A 12143-nucleotide genomic window follows, 5' to 3' on the forward strand; every position below is an offset into this window, starting at 1 on the left:
ACCACATCATTCAGATGATTCCAAACACAGCTTTCCACATTTGTAGGTGTTCCTGGTTCTCAGGTTAACTTGCTGTACTTTTTTATGTGTGTTCCATGCCATCCACATTTTCTAAGATGGGTAAAAGACACACAAATTATGCTTGTAGTAAGTAGTAAAAGCAAAGAATCAAAGATCAGCTTTTTGTGAGTGTCACTCTGGTTAAGCTCTGCTCTGGGGAGCTCCACCCTGTAACACCTTTACCCCCAAGGTCCTGGAACTGCCACGGGTACCATCCAAGCTGCTCAAGCAATGAGCTCTCCGATCTGACACGGGAGGGCCACACAAACACCTGAGTGTGAGGCAGCAGCACTTGAAAAGGACCAGTTTGGGGTGTGGAACTCTGAGCTTTTTAACCAAAAACACGACTGCAAACATTGCACAGCAGAATTCCAGCCCAAAGTGCTGCGGCTCATCTGACTGACACACAGGGGCTGCTCACGGTGCCACTGCAAAATACCCACTCCTAACAAACACCTCTCGATGGCTTCATCAAATCTGTGACACTGCAAAACTGTGAGACTTCCCACGACAGTGAGAGTTCCCTACATCCCTTGCTTGTTAACCAGACTCCCAGTTCATTCCTGGGTGAAACCTCCTTTCTCCTGGTGCTCTGTTAATTCTGATTTAATTCATGCCTAGCGAGCTGAGGCTGAGTTAACTCTGCTCGTGGAGCTGGCTGGGTACCTGTTTGCCTGCTCCAGCTTGTTCCTGACCCTGAGAACTGGCAAGCAGCCCCTCCTGTCCCCACAGCTCCCTCTCCTCCCTTTCCCACTGAACGGAAGCTCAGTTTTTGCCCAGAAAAAGCCCTCAGTTTCCAACCAGCCACACAACTCCTGGGTAATATTCAACTTTGTGTAAAGGGTAGCTAGGAAAAAGCTGTTCAGTTTTATGCAACAGTCGATTCTCTCTCAGACACCTCACAGGCAGCACCACACCCAACTCAGATCTCTGCCCTCCCACCCTAATGCAGAGCCTGCAATTCCAAAATGTGGAAAATTCCAAAATCCCGTTTGAGGACACACAGCTGAACTCTGCACTGGTTACCTGTGACTGCACTTGATTTAATACTAAATGAAAATAAAATTCACCCTGGAAGATGGTTCTGTGGAATAGAACTCTTCAAGTCAGAGTTGCCACATCCCAAAAGAATTTCCATTCCCTGCTACTGCTGGCAGCCGAAGGGGCAGGAAAACCAAGTGGGGAACATCTAGGTACATGAGGACCTTCCAGCAGTCTCCCTGCTTTCCACCTTGTTCTCACAAGCCTTGTGTCTTGACAAAGAAAACTCTGCAGAATCTGTAAAAAGCTTTGAATTCCTCAGGCAAAAGAAATTCTGGAAGGGCCAAATATTAGGATAAAAGAGCCAAGTCTGTAGATGAGATGCCTGAAGGTTTCTCAGATCAGAGCACAAAATTATCCAAAGAAGCTGCACATCCCAATTTGCCTATGCAAATCATCTTGCAATAACCAGGTAGTTTCCACGATGGGGTTAGATTTGGGGATTTTTCTTTAAATACCAGTTTTATCAAAATCTCAGTAAAACACATTACCTAAACAATGGCACAGAGACACGGAAAATCTGCTTCCCTTTTATTTGTGAGTTGTGCTGTATCTTAACTTACTGTCACAATCCCCTTCCATACATCACCCACTCAAACACAAGCCTCCAGCTCTGCTGTTTCCTTCAGGCAGCATCCTGCAAAATAATGGAAAATATCATAGCCTGATAAATTGTCATTTGTGAGTAGATGGCTGTGGATACAATCCCCTTGCCATAAATGAGAACAAAGGGCTCATGCAGAAGGACATACTCCATGAAGTACGTGTGATTATTTTTTTTTTATCCAATGTCTGGTTTCAAAAAACAGTTTGAAATTAATTAAAATTTGTTTCAGGTGACAGGCAGCAGTACCTCTCCTCTCTCCTGGCTACTTACTGTTGAACAGGCTCCAAGGTTTGTGAAGTCCAGATCAAAAAAGTTCTTCTGAGCATCCAGTAACTCTATGGAGCTTGCTGAAATAGTAGAAATAATCTCAGGAAAACACTCCAGTCCACAATAGAAGTTCTTTCCAGCCATCTTGGTAAGGATTAGTGGAAGCAGAAGAGGAGGGAAGGTCAGATGACTGCTAATAAAGATGGAGAAGCAAAGAAGGAGAGGAGCTGTTCATTTGTTGCAGTGAGAACACATAAGCACAGCCCAAGTATGTGTTTCTTATTTTCTGTTTAATGTACATAAATCACTTCTCAAATACACCGAGGGATCTGACAATCATTTCCCCCAGGCTTCTGTTTCAAGCCTAGCATGCATTTTTTACAGTTATTTTGGAACTATGACAGTTGTTTGGGGTTTTTATTTGTTTGGGTTGTGGCTTTTTGGAGGGAGTGAGTGGGGGATTGTGTAAGGGTTTGGGGTTTTTTTTAGAACTTCCTGCAGCATAATCTCTTTGGACTCTGTATCCCAGACAATTTGCTGCAGAACATCTACTTATATCCCAGTCACACAAAGAACAATCATAACAAGAAGTATTGTACTCTCTATTATAAACACTGGCAAAACAAAATAGTAAGATTAAGGGGAAAATAGTTTAAAATAGAACTCTTTTCTTTCCAAAGGAAATAACACGATTTTCACCCCAGCCTCTCTTGCCATTGTTACAACAATGGTTCATTTTAGGCCGTATCTGACTGCACTTGGAATCAGGAAACCCTGGCACAAATATGCTACAGCAGCTTGTGCTTTGTTTGCACTGAATGCCTGGGCCAGCACTGCAGGATTCAAGAGACTTGCTAGAGGTTAACAGAGCTGTTCCAAGGCTAATGTTTTCCTAGAGCACAATTCCAGCCATATTCCTGTGCTCCAGAGCACTGGAAAGCTCTGCAGGTCAGGATAGCGAAGGTGCCTTGTTGGAGCATCTCAGCTCTCTGGATAAACTTGTCCATTTTGCACTGGGGCAGATGTTCAGTGACCAACTGCTGATCAGGCCTGGATCTCAGCTTGGGAAAAGAGGGATGTGTGGCAGAAAAACACTTAACAATACATTTCCAAGCACTTATTCCCCGGGAAATCCCTACCACTGACTACAGGAATTACAGCTCAGTTCTCAGGATGAGACATGTTAGAGTTTGGGGGTTTTTTTAATCTATCCATTCCCCTTAGCCCCAGACCAGAATTGTGACCTGCAAACTGGCATCCCTGGAGAACATGGAAGCATTAGGATATCTTACCTACATCCCCAGAATCCATCTTCACTGCCACCACCAACGTCTTCAATTCTCTTCACACCACAGCAAACACAAAGTTTATATTGAGGCTGCTTGCTTGTTTCCTAACTAATATGATCCTTTGATATTCCTGTTATTTTTCCCAGTAGAAAGTTAAAAGCCATTTCAGGCTGTTTTCAATAGGAACAGACAGCAAGGGAATGCTTCTGCTCCTGCAACATTAATAGTGCAAAATCTGCTCCCTCTTCCTATTCCTTCTCTCCCAGTACAGGAAACAAACAACAAGTCACCTTTCTCATATATATTTCAAAAGTCAAACCACCTCAGAGGAAGCACAGGAGCTGGAGAAAAAACTGCCCCACTCTGGCATCACACATCCACATTTCCTCTGACAAGCAGTTTCTCATTTTCCAGAATCAAGATTTCTCCTTTGGTTTGTTTTTTTTTCATTTTCTTTGTCCTTTTGAGCTTGGATTTTTAACTCTTCCATTTCAGAAGAACATCTGGTGGCATTTAATGTTGGTCCTCTGGGTTTGCACCTCCTCTCCATTCAGAAACCCTTCCAGACAGGCTCTTGAGTCCCCCAATTTAATTAATACTCTGCCCTGGGAAGGGGGAAAGACACCACCGGATAAATGTTCATTTTGAAAAACAGCTGAAATGTTTTCTGCTCAGCATCAGGAGTTTGAGCAATCATTTGAAAACGTGAGGTGGGAGGTGGGGTCCTTATCAGAGAAGTGGGTGCTTTGATGGAAACGTGGAACAGGATCTCATCCACCTCTTCCTCAGAACTCATTTTAAACAGTGAAAATAAATGTTATAGCTGGGCATGTTCCACAAGGAAGACGCCAGAGTCCCCACCAGCTGTAGAAATTTGCTATATTAAAGCTGTACATTATCTTGTCAACATGCAGAACTCTTCCTTGGCCAGTCCATGAATGTTAATGACATCCCATCTGTGTTTCCCCATTCCTGGCTCTGCCCAAGAGCAGTGCTGATTCCACTCTGAAGCAGCAAACTGTTGGCAGCCACAGCATTCAGCATGTCCAAAGGCTGAGTGCCTCCCCCTTCTGCAGCTGTGGAGGATACAGAACAGATCCACCTTTCTCCAGATCTGCAGCAAAGATCCGTGCTCAGAGCCCTGAGTATAGAGATACAGAGGCCTCAGCTGAGGCCACTGGAGACTGTAGCTCTTCACTTCTTGTCTCTCCATTAGGATTCCTTCCCAACTTCCCTCTTTCCCAGAGATGTAGGGCAATATTCTGGCCAAGAGAATACTCTTAAGACTATGATGCAGGGTCTCCCTGCTAGGATGATTTACAAGCATCTTCAAACCTCTGGAATTTTTTAAAATGAAAAAATTTTAAACCATGTTTGAAAAACCCAAGACTGACTTCACACTCACTCCAACCACTCCCTTAAGGAATTCCAAAGGTTGGATTTCACCTGCACTGGAGTTCCTCCCCGCTTCATCACATCAGCAGCACTGGCAAATGCTTCCCAGGCAAGGGGAGCCCGGAGTTCATTCCAGTGTGGGGATCCCCACAATGGCAAAGCTCATCAGCTTTTGAACAAATTAAATTTGTGGTCAGAGATAAAAATAACATCAGGGAGTATCCATGACTGCTTTCAATCTCTTAACATATTTGGGTGATGGAATGAATTAGGTTAGAGTGGTGTGCTGCTTAAGTGACCAGAAATGAGGGAACTTTGGGGATGACCAGCTGTTTTCACAACTGATGTTTCCAAGGCCTGGTGAGCAGTAGCTGTGCATTGACAGCACTGTGAAAAAAACCACTTTTCTTCACTCCCTCCACCAAAGAAGTGATGTTACAGGTCGGAGTCACTTCATCAGGACAGCAGATGCATTAGCAGGGGAAGGAATCAATCCAATCAATAAAGGAATTGATACCTGTCTATAGTTAGAAAATGCCTTTTACAGAACAAGCTGTTCTCCTGGATCATTGAGAAATGGCAGAGTTTTATTGAGTTTCTAAGCACATAGCTACATGTATAATTAAAATTGTCTCACTGCCAGACATCTAGAGTGTTTTAGGATTTTAAATGTTCCTTTCTCCCACTGTTTCCTTCTCAAGAGCAGGTCTAACAGCTATGGGGGAAAGAGGAGACATGGAAAAGAGTTAGGACTTTCCTCTATAATGAGCAGGGGGCTGGAATTCAAAGTTTAAGGTGGTGGATACAGCGACTACTCAGAATCCATTCAGCACGAAAACGGGATTCAGGCTTCTATTTCTGACCCACTGTGGGATGGCAGGACAGTGACTTGGATTTTCTGCTTCTCCATCCCTAAAGTAGAAATAATGTCCATCCACATTCCCAATACCCACTGAGGCTGCTGGGCAGACAGGCCTCGCACAGGCAGAGAACTCCGGAAAATGCAAACAGGATGTTTTGGGTCAAGCCCACCAAGAGATGCATCCCAACCACTAGGGGGAAGCTGGTCCCATGCACTAGAGGGCTGTTCCAAAGTAAATCCCTTGAAACATGGACAGACCAACCCCGAGCCTGTGGCACTGACGGTTCCTGCTCCAGGCTGCCACACCGAAAGGAGGTGCAGGTAAAGCCCTGGCACAAGCACAGCACAGTGTTAAAGAGGAAGAGAGTGGGGATAAAAATGCTTAAGCTTTATGCTGTTTACTTATTATTCTCTTTTTGAGAAGTTCAAAGCTGGCACCAACTGTGCAGAAAGACTTACGTGGTGTGATGGAGAAAATATTTTCTTAAGGATGAGAAACCTCACAAACATTCCAAGAAGGAATATCTAACTTTCCCTTCACCTGTTCCTTGAACAGATATTTTATTAAGATGGGATTCACAGCAGGAGACAAACTCAGTTGTATTATTCCAAGTAATCAGTTTTGTCAGCAGATCAAATAAATGATGAACTATGAGCCTTCTGTTACCACTGATGTCATCAAGAAATGAAAATGTTGGCAAACTGCCACGTTTAATTCTTTGACAGTATCTATAAAAAGGCAAAAGATACCTAGCAGATATGACCCATCCTATCAATACTATATTCTCTTAACCCTTCACCTCACCTCAAAAACAATTAGAAAGTGGGACTTTTTAAGTGGGTAACTAATTTGTTGTTTTTTTTTCCCAGCTTACGCTCTAATACTTTCAAAAGTAAAACTTCTAAACACACAATTTTACAGCTCTTCACTTCTGCAGTAAACCTGTTTTACTAAGAAGCATTCACAGAGTAACAGGAGAAACAATGATTTTTTTCTCTTTTATACATCAACAGATACCAGGTATAAAAGCAGAAAAGGAAATATAACTCTTAATTTTTGAGGAGAAGATGAAGGGAACACTAGGATTTTTGTAACATATGAACATAGGCCCCAGAAACAAAACAAAATAAAATTAATAAGCACCAGCAGAATCAAGGTGAATTTTTATGCAGTCTTGCTCCCCATGAGTAACAAACAGCCTCAAATTTACTTTGGCGTTACAGAGCTTTTATAAATCTCATTTTGCACCAGTAAAAATCAGGAACAGCAGTTTGAAATGAACAGAATTTTACTCTTCAAATGTAGCACAAGCTGCATGTCAGCACATGCCCCTGCTTGCTATTTCTAGGAAGAGCAAAAGGCAGATTTACCAACCACAATTCAATTCCAATTAATGGAATGGCAAAAACTTTGGCTTTGTTACCTTTCTTTCATTTGAATTTCCAAGTAATCCCTTTTTTCCCTCTTGGATCCTTCTGAACATAAAGTGCACAGCTTTGCTTCAGTAAAAACAGAAATAGCAGAAGATCAATAGAGGTTTTCATCAGAACAATAACAACAAAATCCAATATGTCTCACGGAATCATAATTTATACTGTCCACAGAGGTGACTTTCTATTGGTAAAGTCAGTAAGACTTTCTTCAGGAGTAAGTTTCAGTTAGGAATTGGGTGAACTCACCTGGAAAAGCCACCGATCCATCACAAACCTAAGAGTTTTCACCATTTGCTATAAAAACACTGCCAGGAACACGGGAAAAAACCCAAAACATTATGCCTGAGAAGCACTACCTTGAAATAGGAAGGTCTCCATAGTTTGATTTTTGATCCAGCTCACTTTACTGACACACCTTTGTACTCAGAAGAAGTGATAAAAAGAAGGTTCCAGGGGAGCTGAAAAAATTGAGAGATAGTAAGTAAGTTAGTAAATAAGTAAGATAGTAAGTTTTGATACTGACAAAGACTGTTCAACATCATTTCAGGGAACACAGAGCAAGACACCTGCACTCTTCTCACATCCAAGGGTTTGTCTCACACAAAAAACATCTCAATGCCAGCAGTAATGGTCACAACAGAAATGTTAGGATTACTACACTAGGAAAACCACCTGGAGCTGAGGATGCTGAAGTGGAGGGCTATAAATCATCTTATTATTTCTACAGCACTTCCTAGAAAAGCTTTAGGCAGCCCAAGGAATGAGGCACTTCAAAAAGAAGAGTGTTTTGTCAGGATCATCAGTGGATCACCATCCAAGAACCAAGTTCTGCTTCCTTCATTAAGAGATCCCAAAGGCACTCATATTTCCATGGGACTGCTCCTGACAGGACCCTGAGCAGGACCGGCTCCTGCTCACTTCTGTCCAGAGAAGATGCCAAATGAAATGTTTCTGGAACCTTAATCCAAATTCTCATTGCTGCACGGAAGAGGTTTGCATGTGATGAAATCACCAGGATTAATCACATCCACAGAGCAGAAGCACCTCATGACCACTGAGCCCAAGGGTGTGCTGGGAATTACAGTGCAAAAATAGTTCCAGAGAGTTTATCATCTAAGTGGTAAAGGCAGATAAAGTTACAGTCTTATTAAAAATAAGCCTTATAGGCACAGTATCATATATTTAAATAATGACCTAGCCTTGATTCCAAACTGATTTTATCAGTCTTTTTACCTTCCACTTCAGAAAAACACTACAGTATGACTAATTGCCTCCAGGGGAAAAAAAAAAAGGAATTAAGAACAGTACCTTTCAATAGAAACAGTACCTCTTAATCAATGCTTTAATGTTTTATTAAAACTCCTGCTATTAGGGAAATGGCAAAGCCCAGATTCCCACCTTACCTGCAGGTCTCCTTATTGCAATATAGCTTTCAGTAAACAAACAAGCATTTTGAAGTTTTCTTTTAATGTAATTTAAAAATGCATCCTTTGGGCCAGCACTATCCTCTGTCAAACACTGAGGTGTTAAAATTGTATCAGTAATTTTCTCTCCAGCTGTCTGGCTGCCAAGACCCAGGTGTAATTTAGGCCTATGTGAAATTAAGGAATCTGAATAAATAAAAGTAAGTATACATACAGTGCAGTTCCACAATTAAGAACTAAATTAATGCACCTAATATTTATAATATAACATAAAGAATTCCTACAGTCAGAAATAGACAGCTTGGGATTTCTTTGAATAAAAATTCCTAACTCTCTCAAGCTCATATCCTCAACAAAAACTGAACAAACATGTAGGTAAGTGTCCCAGCCAAATGAGTATTGAATCTTAATCCAATATACTATAACACTAATTTGTAAAAGGCCAGTTCTCAGCTAACCAGGCATGTGCCTTTGATTAGATTTATTTTATTACCTATATTTAGAAGAATCACTTTTCTCATCAGTCTGGACTTCAGGAAAGCACCTCAAACGAGGAGCCGGTTGAAACAGAGACAAGAACATCCCTGTAGGATGAGACACAGCAAGCCAGGGAAGAGAAAAACTGGAAAGCATTAGGCTAAGGGGAAGCCTGAAATTGATTTAATTTAATAACCTTTGAAATGAAGACTGGAGAGAGGGAGGAAGGGCAAAGGAAGAAAGGAGTGCTAATGGCACAGATCTGGGAAGACTCAGAGGTAGGTGGTAGCAGCTGGTCTTCACACTGCTGGCTGCTAATTTTTTGGGATTTGATACAGTTGTCAGAACAAAGTCATGACAAAATAAAATAATCCACAATTCCTAGCCCCTTCTGAAATGAATTGACAGGGGTTTTTTTAGCAGCATGTAGATGTCTCCCAAAACACCAAGACCAACTTTCTGTAAACTCCCACTTATTCTGGGGAAGCAGACATTTTAAAAGGCCATAGAAGTGCCTTAAAGGTCACCAGTTATGAGGGGGTAGATGTAGTTCTTATATTTTTTGTGGTGAATCTAAACACATGGGAGCCTGAAGGCTGTTGCTCCTGGACACTACAATGAAGTAACTTGAGTACAAATCCTGCCCCTAAAATGAAACAAAAGTCAGTGTTTCTGAAGTCCTACCCAGATTCAGTCGTTAAGGCACTGTTAAATTACATGATTAAAGAGTTCTCTTTGATAGCTGATATTCCTGATTGCAACAGCACTGCAGACAAAGCAAGATTTCAGTGTTCAGAGCAATTTCTGCTTTTCTGGAAGGATCCAGTGTTAAAACACAGACAAACCCAACTGGTGTTTTAAAGTACCATGAGAGGAGAAGACATCATCCCTCCAGCCCATCTGGGAGGAAGAACACGGAGCAACAGATGAGCCAAAATCACTCCTGGCATAAAAGGTGAGAATTCCACTGGCTTCAGGAAATTTATCCCAATGTTCCTGCGTGTTGCAGATTAAAATGACACACTTTGCAGTCTAGTAGAGGTGAAACAAGGCTAAAGCTGCAAAAACTGATGTAACATATTCATTTAGGGCAATTAATTATTTTCATTACTAGTATGTTTGTAGATGCTAAGAATCAAGACTGTGGCAGCTACTCACATGGGTCAATATGCTAAAAAGGATGGTTATTTCTGCAGAGATAAGAAAGAACATATGGTCCTCATTGCCAGCTAAGGGTCTCTTTTGAAACAATTTTCCTCAATCTGATTTGCCTCACAAATACCTTAAATCCTGCTATGATTGCTCTTGTGGAGCATTCACAGAATTTGGCTTCCCTTGAAGATGTATTTTCCCTTCCCCTGGCGACCGCCTTTATTACTGATTTTTAGATAATCCCCGCAGTTACTAGAGAAAGGTTTTGGCAAGTTTCCCTCGGGGCTGCAGACGCCTATTACCTTATCAACAGAGCATCCTTTCTCCCCTGAGCCCCCAGCCTGGGCACTGCCTGTTTCTGTGCAGGGAGCAGCAGGGAGAACATTCAATATCCTCTCCCTGGCCAACAAGAAAGGCCACAGCTGCCAGCCCCAGGAAAGCTGTCCTGGAGAGGGGCCTGGCTGGACACAGCTGCAGAGAACTAAGAAATCCCCTGTCCCACAGCGAAATGTGCTGGCAGAAATTTGGCCCATTTCATCCTCTCCTTATTGGAAGGAGATCAGACTTATTTGAAAGATCCTTTTAACCAATGCAGAATGGTATTCAGAAAAGCACTGTCATTAACACTAACACCTCTGACATAAGAGGTTGTATTGGAGAAGGGGGGGGATCCTTTGTCAGAGAAATAACAGACTGAATATTCTATTAACAAATCACTCCTCTGAAGACAGGGCTGCCAGCATGTAAGCTGCATTCTGAAATCTGAGTGGCTCAACTGAGAAGAATAAGCTTAAAGAACCTTCTTTGTGCTAATATCATAAAATTTAGAACGATTACCATGGTAGAACTGCCTGTGTGAACAGCCACTATGGTTAACGTATTTATTTTAGTGTAGTTTGTGGGGTTGTTTTTATTTTTGTTTGGGGGATTTTAACTGAGAAAATCATCAACTGTGGATATTTTGTTCAGTTGGTATCTTTAAGGCAGAGAAAGAAGAATTGGATTACCAATTTTTGGATAGAGGAATTACAGAAATATAATCATAAAATGCTTTGGGTTGGAAGGGACCTTAAAGATCATCTACTTCCAACCCCTAATTTTTCCTCCACGGGAGTGCAAAATCTCAGAAGTCACAAAGGAAACACAAGAATGCCAAAACCTATTAAATAGAACTAAAGCATTTTTCTTTCCTTTTGTTTTGGAATTTTCTATCCTGTTGAGAAAGAGAAGGCGTTCACACTTCGGAGTGAAGAGAGTGTGAAGGGGTAGAGAGCTCCTCTGAGGAAGAGCTGTGCCTTGTGTCCCAGCCGGGGTAAGAGGCTCCTTTAAAAGGCGCTGTGCTGCCCTTGCTGTCCAGCTGCCACTCAGGAGAAGGGACAGAAACGCTCAGAGTGCGAACTTCTCTCGTGGCTCCAAGCCAAGCAATGAGGAGATGCGCTGGCAGAAGCTGCAGCGGCGGCCCCGAGGCAGCCCCTGGAGAGGCCGCGGGAGCTGCAGCCAGGGCTGGGCGCTGCCCGTCCCCGGCCGACAGCAGTCGCTGCAATCCCGGACCTGGGGCTGCTCCTCCCTGCAGGATCCGGGAGATCCGGGCTGCTGCTCTCCCCCAGCGGGATCTAACGCTACCAGTGCTTTGCCTGCCTCTCTCCTTGCCTCGGCTTGTTTCCGTCCAGAGCTCCTGCTTTACTCCCAGATGAGGAAAACTGCTGGTTTCCCACCGGCACGAATACAGCAGGTGTGGGCTGCTACCTGCCTGGGAACAGGTGATCAGAGTGAGGGTAACACTTCTGTTTTGGGGGTAACCAAATGACTGATTTCCGGGCGTCAGATAGGTGCAAGAACCTGAGTTACTGGTGGTGGCGAGTGCCAAGGGCTGAGCAGAGCCACCAGAACCACCTGGTCACTGAGAGGCTGTCCCCAGGCACTGAGCCAGCCCACAAGATCTGTGCCGTTCCTACTGCTGCTTCTCCCTGGATTCACATGAAAAACGAGAAGGAAAAAGCCACACAAAACAAACCAAAACCAAACCACAAATCGAAGGGGGGAAAAAAAAATTAAAAAGAGCCCAGGAAATCAACTAGATATTCCACCACACCCCTCCCCGCCAGTAAAATTCTCTGTTAAATTATTAAAAGTAT

General features: G+C 42.9%; 1 long non-coding RNA gene across 3 annotated transcripts in view; it reads right to left on the reverse strand.

Moving 5' to 3' along the window:
• Nucleotides 1–1637: 1637 nt before the first annotated feature.
• Nucleotides 1638–12143, reverse strand: part of LOC136286372 (uncharacterized) — a 38428-nt gene continuing 27922 nt past the window's right edge. For 2 of the 3 annotated variants that reach the window (XR_010719873.1, XR_010719872.1), the window contains 5 exons: nt 7312–7413; nt 6946–7021; nt 3268–4405; nt 1979–2168; nt 1638–1738 (listed from right to left, as the gene is read on the reverse strand). This is a non-coding gene — a long non-coding RNA (uncharacterized lncRNA). The remainder of the gene's footprint in view (nt 1739–1978; nt 2169–3267; nt 4406–6945; nt 7022–7311; nt 7414–12143) is intronic. The other variant, XR_010719874.1, reaches the window with a different exon arrangement.

Source organism: Chamaea fasciata, unplaced genomic scaffold (genome assembly GCF_029207755.1).
Source record: "Chamaea fasciata isolate MVZ Bird 193981 ecotype frontalis unplaced genomic scaffold, bChaFas1.0.hap1 SCAF_3, whole genome shotgun sequence".
Classification (NCBI taxonomy): domain Eukaryota; kingdom Metazoa; phylum Chordata; class Aves; order Passeriformes; family Sylviidae; genus Chamaea; species Chamaea fasciata.